Genomic DNA, 16,861 nt, shown 5'->3' on the forward strand with positions numbered 1-16,861 from the left:
AAAGAAAGAAAGAAAGAAAGAAAGAAAGAAAGAAAGAAAGAAAGAAAACTTCCAGATTCAGATCTGGCATAGGAGAGTGTCAGTGTCCCACCACTTCTCAACATATCCAATGCCACACTTTAAGGTCTATTAACAGCAATACCCACCTCCAGGTATCAGTTTCTATGTTAGAGTTATTTGATTACAAGCTACAGACACCAATTCCAACATAAAACAAATTCACTGGAAGGCCATGGGGAAGCTCAGAATGGAAGTAAATGCTGAATAATCAGCCAGAAAAGCAGCCAAGTCTGGGTAGGTTTCTGGGCAATAGATACCAACAGACAATCTCTTCAGGGAGCCAGGACCAATTAGTCCCAGGCTTTTTCCCTGCAGGTGTCCAGTCAGGGATTTGATTGGCCCAGCTCCAGCAAGACAGGGGAAGGGCATTTTGATTGATAGCCCCAACAAGACTCAAGTCAATTACTTCCTCCCACCATCATGCTCCCATCCCAGAAACACACACACACCAAAACCAAGTTAAGGCACCCTTACCAAATAGGAAGAAGTGACTAGACAGGCAAAAATGCCCAATGAAGGTTACAAATTAGGAGTTGGATTTGTGTGTTGTAGAAATCACTCTGGCCACAGTGGTGAGTCATGGAAAAGCTGAAGTTTGGGACAGAGAGATTGGGGAAGAGGTTGTGCCAAATGGGAACCTCTCAAGCAAAATGACTAAAGTTGCTAAGTATGCTCAGCTAGACCCCCCCAACACACGACATGGACCAGAATGTTGGCTCCCATCTTCATCTGTGGTGACAGGTCCAAATCCTTTTCCTCCAGACAAATACTTCCTAGAACCCAAATATCAGCAATATACTCTGTCTCTGGAAAATCACTCATATATTCCCTGAAATAGAAATATGTTTGAAGTGTGTTCTCTTCAGTGGCCCCAAACTCATCCAAGAGAGTTCAGGCAGAGAAAAGCAGGGTTTGCCTGTAGACATCGAATCTATACCAAGAAAGTTCATGTCTACTGTTGACCCTTTAAAACACCAGTTCTGACAATAGAACCAACACCAAAAACAAAACTCAGTCGATATGATTCATTATATGAAGATAACAAATTCTAAAGGGGTATGCATGAAGAGGACTCATTTTTTTTTCCTGACCAGAACTAAGTTAATTTATTACTTGAAATGTGGCTGCTTCTGCTTACAGATTTAATCATATTATAAAGCAATATAAAGGCATGCGTGTGTGTGCGCCTGTTGAATAATGATGCTTTCTGTATTTAGAACAGGGAGACCCAGAACCACTTGGAGGCTGAAGATGTCTGCAAATGATCCACACAAAAACACTCAACTCATCAGGTTAGCAATATGGTACTCTAGTCTGAGCTCTGGAAGAGAGGGCAGAATGTTCCAATTTGATTCCAGACCTTCCCTTGCTCACATGTCACAACCTCTCTGAACAAATTTCCTTTTCTGTACAATGGGAGTAAAGATTCCTGCCCTGCAGAACCCACCAAGAATGTTTGAAGGAGATAAAAATGCTCTCTCTGCCCACTGAAGGAAGCAGAAAAATAACAGAGGAGAAAATCAGAGAACCCATCCCACAATGTGCCCTAGGAAAGTTCACAGAAAGGGCAATGCTGCAGCCCCTCCCCCATGGAGTTCATATGTGTACATGTAGATGTAGGGTGGGTAACACTGTGCTTCACATGCAAAGGAGCATCTAACCACATGCAGGTTCCTCCCTGGACACATCCAGCACTTTGAATGGTACACAGGCTGGAGGATAGCTTCTCCAGAACCCATTTTGGGAGGCCATGCTTGGATCCTACAATTTTTTACCCTAGAGCAGATACTACACACTACATTCCTTGCCTCATCTGACATTGAATACAACCATGTGGCTTTCCACTCTCAGGGCTCTCTCCAAAGTCACTGAGCTTTTCTTCACACAGGCACAACAGCCCAGGTGTGCAGAGAGAAGGACAGATGTTGACAGCCTTCAGCACAACTCTCAACCAGTGCAGGACAAGATTTGGAAGACCAGTAAATACCCAGCCTTCCAGGCCTCAGAGGGACAGTTCAGAGTCAGGTTGATCAGAGAAGCCCAAAAAGTCTGAACCCTGGTTATAGAGCCAGATTTTCACAAACCTGAGAGTTAGAGCCCCCTTAACTTTTGTGCCTTAGGTGATTCTCTTGGCTTACCCTACCCCTTGTGCCACCCATTTGCCCACAGCACTATCCTGCTTTCTGGAGTTTCTCCTTTCCTTAGCTAACTCTCTCTGCTTCTTCACTTTTGTCACCTTCCAAATACTACCTGCCCCCAATTCTTTGTCTCAGCTCCTGATTTGAGGGAACCCAAATTAAGACAAACTCCCAGATATCCCATCACTCAGAATTAGGAAGGTGTTTTCTCATGCTGTCCACATACCCATCGTCCTTTCTACAGGCTTGCTGTATATCATTCCTGGATAAAAGACTGCAGGAAGGGAATCACTTCCCCTAGGTTATATGAGGCATATACAGGGTCCTATCCAGAAGTGATAATGTCATCTCCCTGTTCTAGCTTCCTACCCATCACCCCCTGCTCCTGATTGATGATGCTGGTGAGGCTCCTCTCCCCATCCTCTCAAAGTACTACCAAAGATTTTATTTTGGTGGGAAATGCCTTAGGACTAAGTGGATCCTTGCATCCACTTCAAACCTTTCTGTGATAAATAAAAGGTTCATTACAAGCTCAAGTTTGGGCTTTTCAGCGCATCTTGTAAACTGACAAGATTCTTGATGAGTCTATAACCAGCTATGGCCCCCTTTTCCATCACTGTATTGTACTGGGCATCTTGGAAGTTCACAGTTTGCAACAAGACCCTCAGGTTGGGACTTTACCCAGAAGATGTCATGTGCCTTTTCCTGGCACATGGCATTATGGCACGTGCACATGCTAAGTGGCCAATCAGTTAATAAGTAGCTTAATTTGTGCCACTCAAAACAACAGAAGACTATGAGAGAAACTTCCTGGTTTCCCCTTTGTTATCCACTTCATAAAAGAAGTCAATGAGCATGTGAAGCTCTCTCCTGAACACCAAGAAATAAGGAATCAAACTGGTGCCTTCAGTCCAAGTGGCATCATATGTGTGGACTGTGATGTCCAACTAACCCATTCACTATCCTGTCTTTGGACAGAGTCTGCACTGTGTTTTACAAAGTTCTATATCTCTGAATATGAATCTCCTTGAGGAAAAGAGAGAGCACTTCCAGATGTCTTTATCCTGCCAGTTGAAACATTTCCTATAGCAACCAGTTCTCAAAATCCCTCCCTGGATCTCTCCAATAGAGAATCTATAACCAAGACAAACTTCTCTTACAACATGATGGGGAGAGGACTCTTGTGTCAGTCTTAGCCCTCCAAGAGCTGATGTCAAGTCATAACTATATGTGCAAGAGATTTATTGAGTAGACCTTTATGAAGAATAAAAGGGAGGAAACAGGAGTCTTCAGGGAGAGCCTCAGACTGAAATGCAACTCTGATGCTCTGGAAGGAGAAAGGGAAGGAAGTAAGATTGGACAGGAAGACCCTCAGACTCCAGTGCAGCTGTGAGAGTTGGGGGGGAGTCCCATAAAAAATATTGTCCAGCGGAGGACTATTTGTTGAGCAAGAATGGCCCAACTCTAGTTCCCCCACCATCTTCAGTCATTGGTGGGAGCAGCACAGAAAAAGTAGAGCTTCTGCATTTCAGTAGATCCTGAAGGTGACACAGCTGGACCCCACCAGAGCAGATATCCTGCAATGTATAGTCTGAGAATCCTTAGTCATATTAGACCAGAAGAGTTGTTTTCTAGTTAGATCTAGCAACACCTCCTGCCAAGTGCCTACTGTTCTCATGGATTGCCCTCAGTACTGTGGAGCAGGGTTTCTGAAGCAGAGGTCCATTCAAGAAGCCCCCACACAGTAATTTTGGCCTTTCTCAGTATGCAGAGTACTCAAAGAGAAGGCTAACTTCCTCCCCTCTTTCAAGGATGTCCTTTCCCCTCTAGTACCATCTACTGGGTTGGGACTAGAATGAGGCAAGCCAGGTGATCTGGGGACAAAATTTAGGGAAGGGCTCATTCTCAAGTGCTGATCTTGTACTTGCATTAACCCAAGAGTGAGTGCCTCCTTAAATTTTGCACCCTGGGAACTTTTTTGTCTCATCCTAGTCCTGGCCCTAATGACCAGTGCTTCTGATCCATCCACTGAACTCTGGGGTATCATTGACAGTAAGTCCGAGGTTATTCTACACCATTCATCAATGCCATGGCCTCTGGCTCACTCTTCCCAACTCTATACCTATCCTCAGGCCCAGAATGTTTCATCCAATACACAGGTTTCTCAGGCCCAGTGATGATATCCTCCATTCTATGTTCACCACCCACTCAAGCGGTCATACTCTGAATCTTGTCATCACTCATAGCAACACCAATCTCCTAATTTTGCCAACTATTTCCTCTCCAGTACACTTACCTTATAATCCCCACTGAAACAATTCTCCCAGTGCTATAGGTCTTCTGTAGGTTTTTGACTTTCCATCACTCCCATTCTCTCCTTACCCACTTTGTTGTTGTCATTTTAAGATTTTATTTATTTTTAGAGAGAGAGAGATTAAGAGAGAAAGAGAGAGAAAGCAGGGGGAGTAGCAGAGGGGGTGGGAAAGAGAGGGGAAAGAATCTCAAGCAGACTCTGAGCTGAGAGCAGAAACTGATGGGGTCTCCATCTCACAACCCTGAGATCATGACCTGAGCCAAAACCAAGAATCGGACACTTAACTGACTGAGCCACCCAAGCGCCCCTCCTTACCCACTTTGATGTCATTGTCTACCTTTATACTCACATGTTTGCAAACACTTTCACATTTTTGCCACCTTCTCTCTGCGTCCTACACATCTAGTAAAACCTTGAACTGCTCCTGGTAAACCCAAATTGCTACACTCTCTGCTCCTGCTCCAGACAGTTGCTGGTCTCACTTCAATTTCATGACCACAAACTTTAGATGGGTTCTAAATACTGTACAATGATTCCATTGCATTTCCCTAGAAAGTTCATTTTCCTTCCCACCAAAATGATATTTTTGTGCCTCTTCTTCTCTTCTCAAATCTCCAATCCTCCTAACCCCTGCCTTCTTCCCCTCCTTAATTCTCAGTCTATGCCCCTAACTCTTACTTCTTTGTTCAGTGATGCAACTTCATTTGTGTCATTAACTGTCTCTTAAATTTTATTCAGAATGGAAATTGCAATACTTCTGAATAAAATCTTGGATTGTCCCATAATTTTTCTGGTTGCTTTTATGTAATAAGGAGTCCATTGATTACTTTAAGTCCAAAAACACAGTTGATATGATATTTAGAATCTTAGTCCCATGTAATAGCCAAGGCTTCCAACTTCATTCAGAGTTCTGACTACTCCCCCTCCCTCAAGTTGAGGCCCGCTGCAGTATGCTGCCTGCTGCCTGGGAAGGGGTTGCTGATTGCTGTCTCACTCACTTGCCTTTCCCTCTCTCATAGATGCTCTGTTTGACTCTTACAGGGCTTGGGATTGGAGAGACAAGGGAAGTAGAAAATTCTCTGCTTTCTGAGCCTAGGCAATGTTTAAAGACCACTTTTGGGGAGTTTTATAAGTTCATCTAAAAGCTCTCATTCCTGGAGATCTCTCAGCTGTAGTTCCTTTGTTTGGAGTAATGTGCTCTTCTCCAACTCATCTGCCCACTCACTTCTTTCCTCAGCCCTGAGAAACACTGAGGTGGTCCACCTCCAGATTCTGTCTGCTTAGAGGCCCTACTACTAGATGATCTCTCTTTCTCTCTCTCTGATAACTCATATTTCATGCATGGGAACACACAAGGTCCTCTATATGGACAAATTCTGGGAGGGTATGTTTATCAGAACTCCTTCAGTTTCTCTGCCAGCAGAGACACAGCCCATCTTTAGCTCTTTAATGTCCCAAACAGGAATCAAACACTACATCTCCCATCCACATGGCTCTCAAAATGGACCTCCTCACACAGTTCAGATAAAAGACAGATACCCCACAAAAGACCTCTCCAGGGCATTGGTCTCTATATACTGTCTCAGTACATCCAGTCTCCCCATCAAAGAATCATCCTCAAAAGTCCTTCTACCTTCATCCTGACAGCCTTACCTCTTCATCCCTCAATGTGGGTGGAGTTTAAGAGTCATGTAACTATTTCTTCAAAAATTTGAATCTTGGTCTAATACCTCACTTCAGCATATCAGTTCTATTATATTTTGGTGTCTCAATCAACACTTCCAATTGAACATCCTGTTACACTTCATTGAAAGAATAAAGTTATCAGATGTCTTCCCACTAGCAAGTAGATTAATCTACTTGGCTCTATGAGCATATTCTCTGAATTCCCTGCTCTTAAAATGGAAAAAGAGAGTTTCATCTCCAGTGAAGGCATTCTGTGCCCTGATCACATTATACCCTCATCCCCACTATGGTTACCCTTTTCCTTCATCATCAGTGTTGTCATTCCCATCAGCCTTCCAGTATGTTCTATATCCCATCTTAAAACACACACAGTCCCTCTCCCTTGTCCCCACATCTCCCTCCCGACTCATCTCCCTGCACTCCTTAACAGCAAAATTGGCTAAAGAATTGTTTAGACTCGCTCTCTGCTCACTTAACTCTTGTTTGTTTGGTTGCTTTGGAGGATTTCTAATTCTTATTTCTAATTCTTATTCTAACTTTAAGATATAGAGAAAAACACAAAGAACAATTCCACAGACAACCACCCATTTACCCCCACCGCTCTGAATAACAAATGCCAGCTCTTCGGTGATTAAGGGCAGGGCTCTGGAGCCAACCTGCCCGGAATCAAATCCAGATCTGCCCACTTGGGTCTTTGGGTGAGTTATCTAACCTCTCCTGTCTCATCTTCCTCTCTGCAAAAAGGGCTAGTAGTTGCATCCACCTCATAGTATTGTGAATACTCAGGGACTGAATCAAAGACTCAGATCTGTGCTTGGAGCACTGTAACTGTTTAGCAAATGTTAGCCATCCCACTTACTTTGGATCTCTTCCTTTGTTCTTGAAAGAATTAAGACATTAAAGATGAGTTGAGGTGCCCCTTGTACCTCTTCTCAATCCCATTTTCCTCCCTTCTCAGAAGCAACCATTTTCAGAGATTTAGAGCACATATATTTTTTTGCTGGGTTTTTATATTTATATTACATAAATTTGTTTAATGAATAAGATACAACATCAGGTATTTTTTTTAAATATGTGTAAGTGACATTTCATGTGACTTTCTGCATCTCACTTTTTCATTCATCGTTATTTTTTGAGCTCATCATTCATTTTAACTGTTATTTTTCATCTTATGAATATACCACAGTCTAATAAACTATTTCCAATTGGTGAACATTTACATTGTTTCAGATTTTTAGTATTAAAAGCAATGCTGCTCAGAACAATCTTAAATACACTTGTTTGGGCATATATGTGAAAGTTTCTTTAGGGTACATACCCCTCAAGGGCTGAATACACTCAAACCAAAGTGTTCAAAGCAAATTCTACCTGTAGTGTAGAAAGTTCTTATTTATCCACCTCATCATCCACACTTAGATGTCAGAAATTTTAATTTGTATTAATATGATAAAGTAATAAATCATTGATATTTTAATCATACTTTCCTGGTTCCTTTTTTTTTCTTTTCACTTAGTATTTTTATTTTGTACCTATTAAAATAGCTCTTTTAGATTTTTTTTTCAAGTAGTCTCCACACACTGCACGGAACCCAATGCAGGGCTTGAACTCACAACCCTGAGTTCAAGACCTGGGCTGAGATCAAGAGACAGATGCTTAACCAACTGAGCCACACAGGTACCCTTAGATTTCTTTAGACATGAATTATGTATCATTTCTATGAATACATGAAAAAGAGTATATAAGCAAAACTTTTGTACACCCAAAACTAATATAACACTATATGTTAATTATGCTGGAATTTTAAAGAAATGAGTATATAAGCAAAACTAATAATTTAAGTTATTCCTAAAAATTCTTCAGAGTCCATATTTTCCAAATAATTTTTTTTTATTTTATTTTGAGATAATTATATATGCACATGCAGTTACAAGAAATAATTCAGAGAAATCCCATATGCCCTTCATCCAGTTTCCTCCAATGGAAATGCCTTTCATAACTATAGTACAACATCAGAACCAGGAAATTTACATTGATAGAATCCACTAACTTTATTCAGATTTCACCAGTTTTTCAAGCCTTCATTTGGGTGTGTGTATTTTGTTCTATGCAATTTTATCACTTACAGTGATTCATATGACAGCCAAGGTCAAGGCACAGAACAAATTCATTACAAAGATTTCTTGTGTTCCCCTTAACAGCCAGTCACCACCCTCTCTATCCCACCCCTAAACTCTGGCAACCACTAATCCGTTCTCCCTCTCTACAATTTTGCCATTTCAATAATGTTACTAAATAGAATCATGCAATATGTAGTCTTTGACTGATATGTAATTTGTTTTCTTTCCTTCCAAATCATTGGGTGTATCAATAGTCTATTCTTTTCAATTGCTGAGTCACATGATACATGTATGGATGTCACAATTTGTTTAACCATTTACTCATTGAAAGACATCGGGGTTGTTTCCAGTATTCAGCTATTAAGAATATTATGCAGCCATCAAAAGGAATGAAATCTTGCCATTTGCAACGATGTGGATGGAACTAGAGGGTATTATGCTAAGTGAAATAAGTCAATCAGAGAAAGACATTAATCTTAGGAAACAAACTGAGGGTTGCTGGAGTGGTGGGGGGTGGGAGGGATGGGGTGGCTGGGTGGTAGACATTGGGGAGGGTATGTGCTATGGTGAGCGCTGTGAATTGTGTAAGACTATTGAATCACAGACCCGTACCTCTGAAACAAATAATACATTATATGTTAAAAAAAAAAACAAAAAGAAGAAGATAGTAGGAAGGGAGAAATGAAGGGGGGGGAATAGGAAGGGGAGACGAACCATGAGAGACTATGGACTCTGAGAAACAAACCGAGGGTTCTAGAGAGGAGGGGGTGGGGGGATGGGTTAGCCTGGTGATGGGTATTAAAGAGGGCACATACTAAATGGAGCACTGGGAGTTATACACAAACAATGAATCATGGAACACTACATCAAAAACTAATGATGTAATGTATGGTGATTAACATAACATAATTAAAAAAAAAGAAGAAAAAATATTAAAAAAAGAAAAGAATAAAGGCTGCTATGGGGGTACCTGGGTGGCTCAGTTGGCTAAGCAGCTGACTTTTGATTTTGGCTCAGGTTATGATCTCAGGGTGATGAGATCAAGCCCTGCTTGGTATTCTCTCTCTCCTTCTCCCTCTTGCCCCTCCCCACCCTCACCCCTTGCTAGCACATGTGCACTCTCTCTCTCTTTAAAAAAAAAAGAATAAACCTGCAATGAACATTTATGTACAAGCTTTCATATAAACATAAGTTTTCATTTCTCTGGGATAAATGTCCTAGAGTGCTTCTATAGACTGAATGTTTGTGTCCCCCCCCCCAAATTCGTGTGTTGAAACTTAATCCCCATTATGATGGTGTTTGTAAGTGCAGCTTTTGGGAGGTGTTAGGTCATGAGGGCAGAACCCCTATGAATGGGATTAGTGCCCTTATATAAAAGACCCCAGAGATTTCCCTTGCCCCTTCCACCACATGAGGACATATTGTGAAGACAGCCATCTGTGAACCAGGAAGAGGACCTCACCAGATGGCACATCTACCATGGCCTTGATCTTGGACTCCCCAGCCTCAGAACTGTGAGAAATAAATGTTTATTGTTCATATGCCACCCGGTCTGTGATATTTTGTTATAGAAACCCAAATGGACTAAGGTAAGTGCCATTGCTGGATGATATAAATGCATGTTTGCTTTTGTAAGAAATTACTATTTTCCAGAATGACTACCATTTTACATTCTTACCAGCAATGTCTGAGTGACCCAATTTCTCCACATTGTCATCAGCATTTGGTGTTATCACTATTTTGTATTTTAGCCATTGGAATAAGTATACAGTGATATCTCCCCATGATTTTAATTTGCATTTCCTTAATGATTAATGATGTTGAACATCTTTTCATGTCTTTGCCATCTGTAAATCTTCTTTAGTGAAATGTCTGTTCATGTCTATGTTCATTTTTCATTTTTTTTTCCTGGTGTTTTTTCAGTATTATTCAATGTTTTCATGTTGAGATTTGAGAATTCTATACATATTCTAGGTAATAGTCCTTTGCCAGATATGTGGTTTGCAAATATTTTCTCCCTGACTGTAACTTGTCTTTTCATCCTCTTAACAGGGTCTTTGGGGCTGCAAAAGTTTTAAATTTTGATGAAATGCAATTTATCAAGTTTTCCTTTTATGGATCATATGTTTGGTGTCAAAGTTTAAGACCTGAAATCTGACATATTTTTCTAAGGTTTTTAGATCTACATTTACATTTATGTGCGTGATCTATTTTGAGTTATCTTTGTGGTTTAGGTTCACCCTTTTGCCCACAGATGTCTAATTGCCCCAAAACCATTTGTTAAAAAGTCTATCCTTTCTCCATTAAATTGTTTTTGTACCTTTGTCAAAAATCATTTGGACATATTTGCATGGGTCTATTTCTGAGTCCTCTGTTCTATTTTGTTGATCAATGTGTTGATCCCTCCACCACTGCTATACTGTCTGGATCACTGTAGCTATGCAGTGTAGCTATGCTATGCCTTAGCATCAAGTAGAATGATTCCCCCACTCTTTTTTTCAGAGTTATTTTAGCTATTCCAGATCCTGGGTCTTTCCATATAAAATTTAGAATAAGCTTGTCAATGTCTACAAAAACTATTGCTGAGATTTTTTTATACGAATTGCACTAAATTTATAGATTAATTTGAGCAGAATTGACATCTTTACCCTATTGAGTCTTAAAATCCATGAATAAGGTATGTCTTTCCATTTATTTAGATCTTCTTGAATTTTTTTTACCACCATATTGTAATTTTCAAGATCTAGATTCTGTACTTGTTTTGTTATATTTATACCTGAGTATTTCATTTTCTTTGGAGTAATTATAATGATACTGGGGTTTTAATTTCAGTCTCTGTGTGCTCATTGTTAGTATATAGAAATGTAACTGAAATTTGTGTATTGATCTTGTATCCTGCCATCTTGCTTAACTCGTTGATTAGTTCTGGGAGTTTGTTTTTGTAGAGTCCTTGAGATTTTCTACTAGACAATCATGTCACTTACAAATAGGGACAGTTTTCTTTCTTTCTTTCTACTCTGCATGCTTTTCTGTTTTTTGGGTTTTGTTTTATTGCCTTATTGTACTGGCTAGAACTTCCAGTATTATGTTGAAAAGTGTGGTAAGAGTGGACATTCTTGCCTCATTCCTAATCTTAGAGGAAAAAGCATTTGGTCTTTCACTTTTAAATAGGTTAGCTGAAGGTTTTTTGGTAAGACGTTCTTTATCAAGTTGAGGAAGTTCCCCTCTATTCCTAACTTGCTGAGAGTTTTTATCATGAATAGGTGTTAGATTTTGTCAAATTCTTTCTTCTGCATCAGTTGATATGATCATAACATTTTTCTTTTTTAATGCCTGTTGGTATGGTGATCATGTTAATTTATTTTCAAAGATTCAAATTATTTTCCAACCAGCTTTGAATACGTGGAGTAAATCACACTTGGCAGTGGTGCATAATAATTTTCATGCATTGCTGGGTTGAATTTATTATTTTTTTGATGATTTTTGCATCTAATATCATAAGAGATATTGGTCTCTCTTTTCTTTTTTGGTACTGTCTTTGGTTTTGATATCAGAGTAATATTGGTTTCATAAAATGAGTTGGGAAGTATTCTCTCCTCTTTCATTTTCTTGAAGATATGTAAATACGATTCTTTTTTAAAAAATTTTTGCTATTCGGACCTCCTCTACTATGAACTGCCTTTTTGTATTTTTTGTCCCCTTGTCTCTTGCATTGTTTGTCTTCTTCTAAATTTGTGAGAGTTCTTTGTGTATTCCAGATATAAATTCATTATCTACACTGAAAACATCTTCTCCAGGCCTATATTCTCTCTTTCTAGTCTATTTAGAAATTAATTTAGAGCAGCATAATATGGTGATCATGTATGTGGCCTCTGGCAAGTTTCAAGCCCCACTTCTACTACTCACTAAGCCTATGACTATGGGCAAATGGCATAGCCTGTCTGTGCCTTCATTTCCTCATTGACAACATGAGATAGCAATGACACAAACTTCAGAGCATTGTTTTGACCATAAATATGTAATAACTAAAAAGAAATTCAGAACAATCACTTGCAAAGAATAAACCCTCACCATACATGTTAGTTACTATTTCTTTATTTTTAATGATTTTTGTAAAAAAAAAAGATTTTAATCTAAATGTAGTCATATATGCCAATCTCTTCCCTTTTTATGATTTATCTAAGAAATTACTCCTTATATGATAGAAAATATAAAGATATTTTTCTGTGATTCTTCTAAAGGTTTAAATTTTTGTGTTTTGTTTTTATGTGTTAGTCTTTAATTCACCTGGAATTTTATTCTTTGATATATGAGGTATGGGTCTATGTTGGTTAGGATATAGCCTTGGCTGCTGTAACAGAGAGAACCATATTAACAGAGGCTTAAACAGTTCAAGGTTCATTTCCCCGCCACATAAAAGTCTAGGCAAGTCATGTGGGACTGGAAGGGCAGCTAGAGAATGATCAGGAGCCAAGGCTCCTTTTATCATGCTGTTCTGATATCTTCACCATGAAGCTTCCATCTCATGGTCCAAAAGGGTTGCTCTGGCTCCTGCTGTTACATCCACATTCCAGCCAGTGTGAAGCAGGAAAAGGAAGTACACATTCTCTCCTCTAAATGCACAACTTGGAGTGCCACATTTCTTCTCTCACAGCCCCCCACACAGCTAGATGTTGCCACATGACTAGGTTCTAACAAGAACACATTCCCTTCCAGGTTCTGGGCCTCCATTATAATTATTCATCACAGAAGACCAGCTCTGGGGCACCTGGGTGGCTTAGTTGGTTAAGCGTCTGTCTTCAGCTCAGGTCATGATCCCAGGGTCCTGGACTCAAGCCCCGCGTTGGGCTCCTTGCTCAGCGGGGAGTCTGCTTCTGCCTCTCCCTCTGCCTGATGCTCCCCCTGCTTGTGCTAGTGCTCCCTCTCACTCTCTCTCTGTCAAATAAATAAATAAAATCTTTTTTAAAAATGTTAAAAGAAGAAGGAGAAGGAGGAGGAGAAGACAACGAAGAAGATGAAGAATAAGGAGGAGGAGAAGGAGGAGGAGGAGAAGGAGGAGAAGGAGGAAGGGGAGGAGGAGAAGGAGGAGGAGGAGAGGAGGAGAAGGAGGAGAGGAGGAGGAGGAGAAGGAGGAGGAGGAGAAGGAGGAAGAGGGGGAGGAGGAGGAGGGGGAGAAGGAGGAAGAGGAGGAGGAGGAGAAAAGAAGAAGAAGAAGGAGGAGGAGGAGGAGGAGACAAGCTCTGGCTGCACCCTTGGGGAATGGCACACCGTCCATTAAATCACTTCTTCAGGTCAGGTCTGGCCTACCAACAGTCTCAGCCAATGGTGACCAATTCTGAAGACCAACTCCAAACCCACACTCTATGGTAAATTTCTCTACCACCCACAGGCTGTGTGTTCCTGTGGTAGCCATTATCATCTTCAAATAGCCTTGGGGGTGGCATGCTCCTAATAATTTTTTTTCCACTCTCCCTCTGTCTTCTTTACTCCTTTTAGTAGCTAAGCACTTTCTACCAGTTCATAATACTTTGCTTTTTCCTAAAGATTTTATTTATTTAAGACAGAGAGAATGAGATACAGAGAGCATGAGAGGGAGGAGGGTCAGAGGGAGAAGCAGACTCCCTGCTGAGCAGGGAGCCCGATGTGGGACTCGATCCCGGGACTCCAGGATCATGACCTGAGCCGAAGGCAGTCGCTTAACCAACTGAGCCACCCAGGCGCCCTTTGCTTTTTCCTATGTGAATAACTAGTGTGGTTTCTGTCTCCTAACAGGACCTTGACTGATACAGTGGCAATGTGCCCAACTGAAAATTCTATTACTCTGAAAACAGATTATCTCTATCATAGAATTCAATATTTTTCTATATTACTTATCATTTGTTCCAATATCATTTTTTAATTTTATTTATTTATTTTTTAAATTTTATTTTATTGTTATGTGAATCCATACATTACATCATTAGTTTTTGCTATAGTGTTCCATGATTCATTGTTTTGTGTATAACACCCAGTGCTCCATTCAATATGTGCCCTCTTTAACACCCATCACCAGGCTAACCCATCCTCCCATCCCCCTCCCCTCTAGAACCCTCAGTTTTTTTCTCAGAGTCCATAATCTCTCGTGGTTTGTCTCCCCCTCAGATTCCCCCTCTTCATTTTTCCCTTTCTACTATCTTCTTTTTTTTTTTTTTAACATATAATGTATTATTTGTTTCAGGGGTGCAGGTCTGTGATTCATCAGTTTTACACAATTCACAGCGCTCACCATAGCACATACCCTCCCCAATATCCATCACCCAGCAACCCCAACACCCCCCACAACTCCAGCAACCCTCAGTTTGTTTCCTGAGATTAAGAATTCCTTATATCAGTGAGATCATATGATACATGTCTTTCTCTGATTGACTTATTTCATTTAGCATAATACCCTCTAGTTCCATCCATGTTGTTGCAAATGGCAAGATTTTGTGTGGGTTTTTTTGATGGCTGCATAATATTCCATTGTATATATATATATATATATATATATATATATATATATACCACATCTTCTTTATCCATTCATCTGTTGATGGACATCTTGACTCTTTCCATAGCTTGGCTATTGTGGACATTGCTGCTATAAACATTGGGGTACATGTACCCCTTCGGATCACTACATTTGTATCTTTGGGGTAAATACCCAGTAGTGCAATTGCTGGGTCATACAGTAGCTGTATTTTCAACTTTTTTTTTTTTTAAAGATTTTATTTATTCATTTGAGACACAGAGATACAGAGAGAGAGAGAGAGCATGAGCAGTGGGAAAGGCAGAGGGAGAGGAAGAAGCAGACTCCCCGCTGAGCCAGGAGCCCAATGTGGGGCTCGATCCCAGGACTCCGGGATCATGACCTGAGCCAAAGGCAGATGACCAACCATCTGAGCCACCCAGGCGCCCCTGTATTTTCAACTTTTTAAGGAGCCTCCATACTGTTTTCCAGAGTGGCTGCACCAGCTTGCATTCCCACCAACAGTGTAGGAGGGGTCCCCTTTCTCTGCATCCCCGCCAACATCTGTTGTTTCCTGACTTGTTAGTTTTAGCCATTCTGACTGGCGTGAGGTGGTATCTCATTGAGGTTTTGATTTGGATTTCCCTGATGCCAAGCGATGTTGAGCACTTTTTCATGTGTCTGTTGGCCATTTGGATGTCTTCTTTGGAAAAATGTCTGTTCATGTCTTCTGCCCATTTCTTGATTGGATCATTTGTTCTTTGGGTGTTGAGTTTAAGAAGTTCTTTATAGATTTTGGATACTAGCCCTTTATCTGATATGTCATTTGCAAATATCTTTTCCCATTCTGTCGGTTGTCTTTTGGTTTTGTTGATGGTTTCCTTTGCTGTGCAAAAGCTTTTTATCTTGATGAAGTCCCAATAGTTCATTTTTGCCCTTGCTTCCCTTGCCTTTGGCGATGTTTCTAGGAAGAAGTTGTTGCGGCTGAGGTCGAAGAGGTTGCTGCCTGTGTTCTCCTTTAGGATTTTGATGGACTCCTGTCTCACATTTAGGTATTTCATCCATTTTGAGTCTATTTTTTTGTGTGGTGTAAAGAAATGGTCCAGATTCATTCTTCTGCATGTGGCTGTCCAATTTTCCCAACACCATTTGTTGAAGAGTCTGTCTTTTTTCCAATGGACATTCTTTCCTGCTTTGTCAAAGATGAGTTGACCATAGAGTTGAGAGTCCATTTCTGGGCTCTCTATTCTGTTCCATTGATCGATGTGTCTGTTTTTGTGCCAGTACCATACTGTCTTGATGATGACAGCTTTGTAATAGAGCTTGAAGTCTGGAATTGTGATGCCACCAGCTTTGGTTTTCTTTTTCAACATTCCTGTGGCTATTTGGGGTCTTTTCTGGTTCCATACAAATTTTAGGATTGTTTGATCCTTTTCTTTGAAAAAAAGTTGATGGTATTTTGACAGGGATTGCATTAAGTGTGTAGATTGCTCTAGGTAGCATTGACATCTTCACAATATTTGTTCTTCCAATCCATGAGCATGGAACGTTTTTCCATTCCTTTGTGTCTTCCTCAATTTCTTTCATGAGTATTTTATAGCTTTCTGAGTACAGATACTTTGCCTCTTTGGTTAGATATATTCCTAGGTATCTTATGGTTTTGAGTGCAATTGTAAATGGGATTGACTCCTTAATTTCTCTTTCTTCTGTCTTATTGTTGGTGTATAGAAATGCCACTGATTTCTGTGCATTGATTTTATATCCTGCCACTTGACTGAATTCCTGTATGAGTTCTCGCAGTTTTGGGGTGGAGTCTTTTGGGTTTTTCACATAAAGTATCATATCATCTGCAAAGAGTGAGAGTTTGACTTCTTCTTTACTGATTCAGATGCCTTTGATTTCTTTTTGTTGTCTGATTGCTGTGGCTAGGACTTCTAATACTATGTTGAATAGCAGTGGTGATAGTGGACATCCCTGCCACATTCCTGACCTTAGGGGGAAAGCTCTCAGTTTTTCCCCATTGAGAATGATATTTGCTGTGGGTTTTTCATAGATGGCT

This window comes from Neomonachus schauinslandi, chromosome 1 (genome assembly GCF_002201575.2).
Source record: "Neomonachus schauinslandi chromosome 1, ASM220157v2, whole genome shotgun sequence".
NCBI classification, from domain to species: Eukaryota; Metazoa; Chordata; class Mammalia; order Carnivora; family Phocidae; genus Neomonachus; species Neomonachus schauinslandi.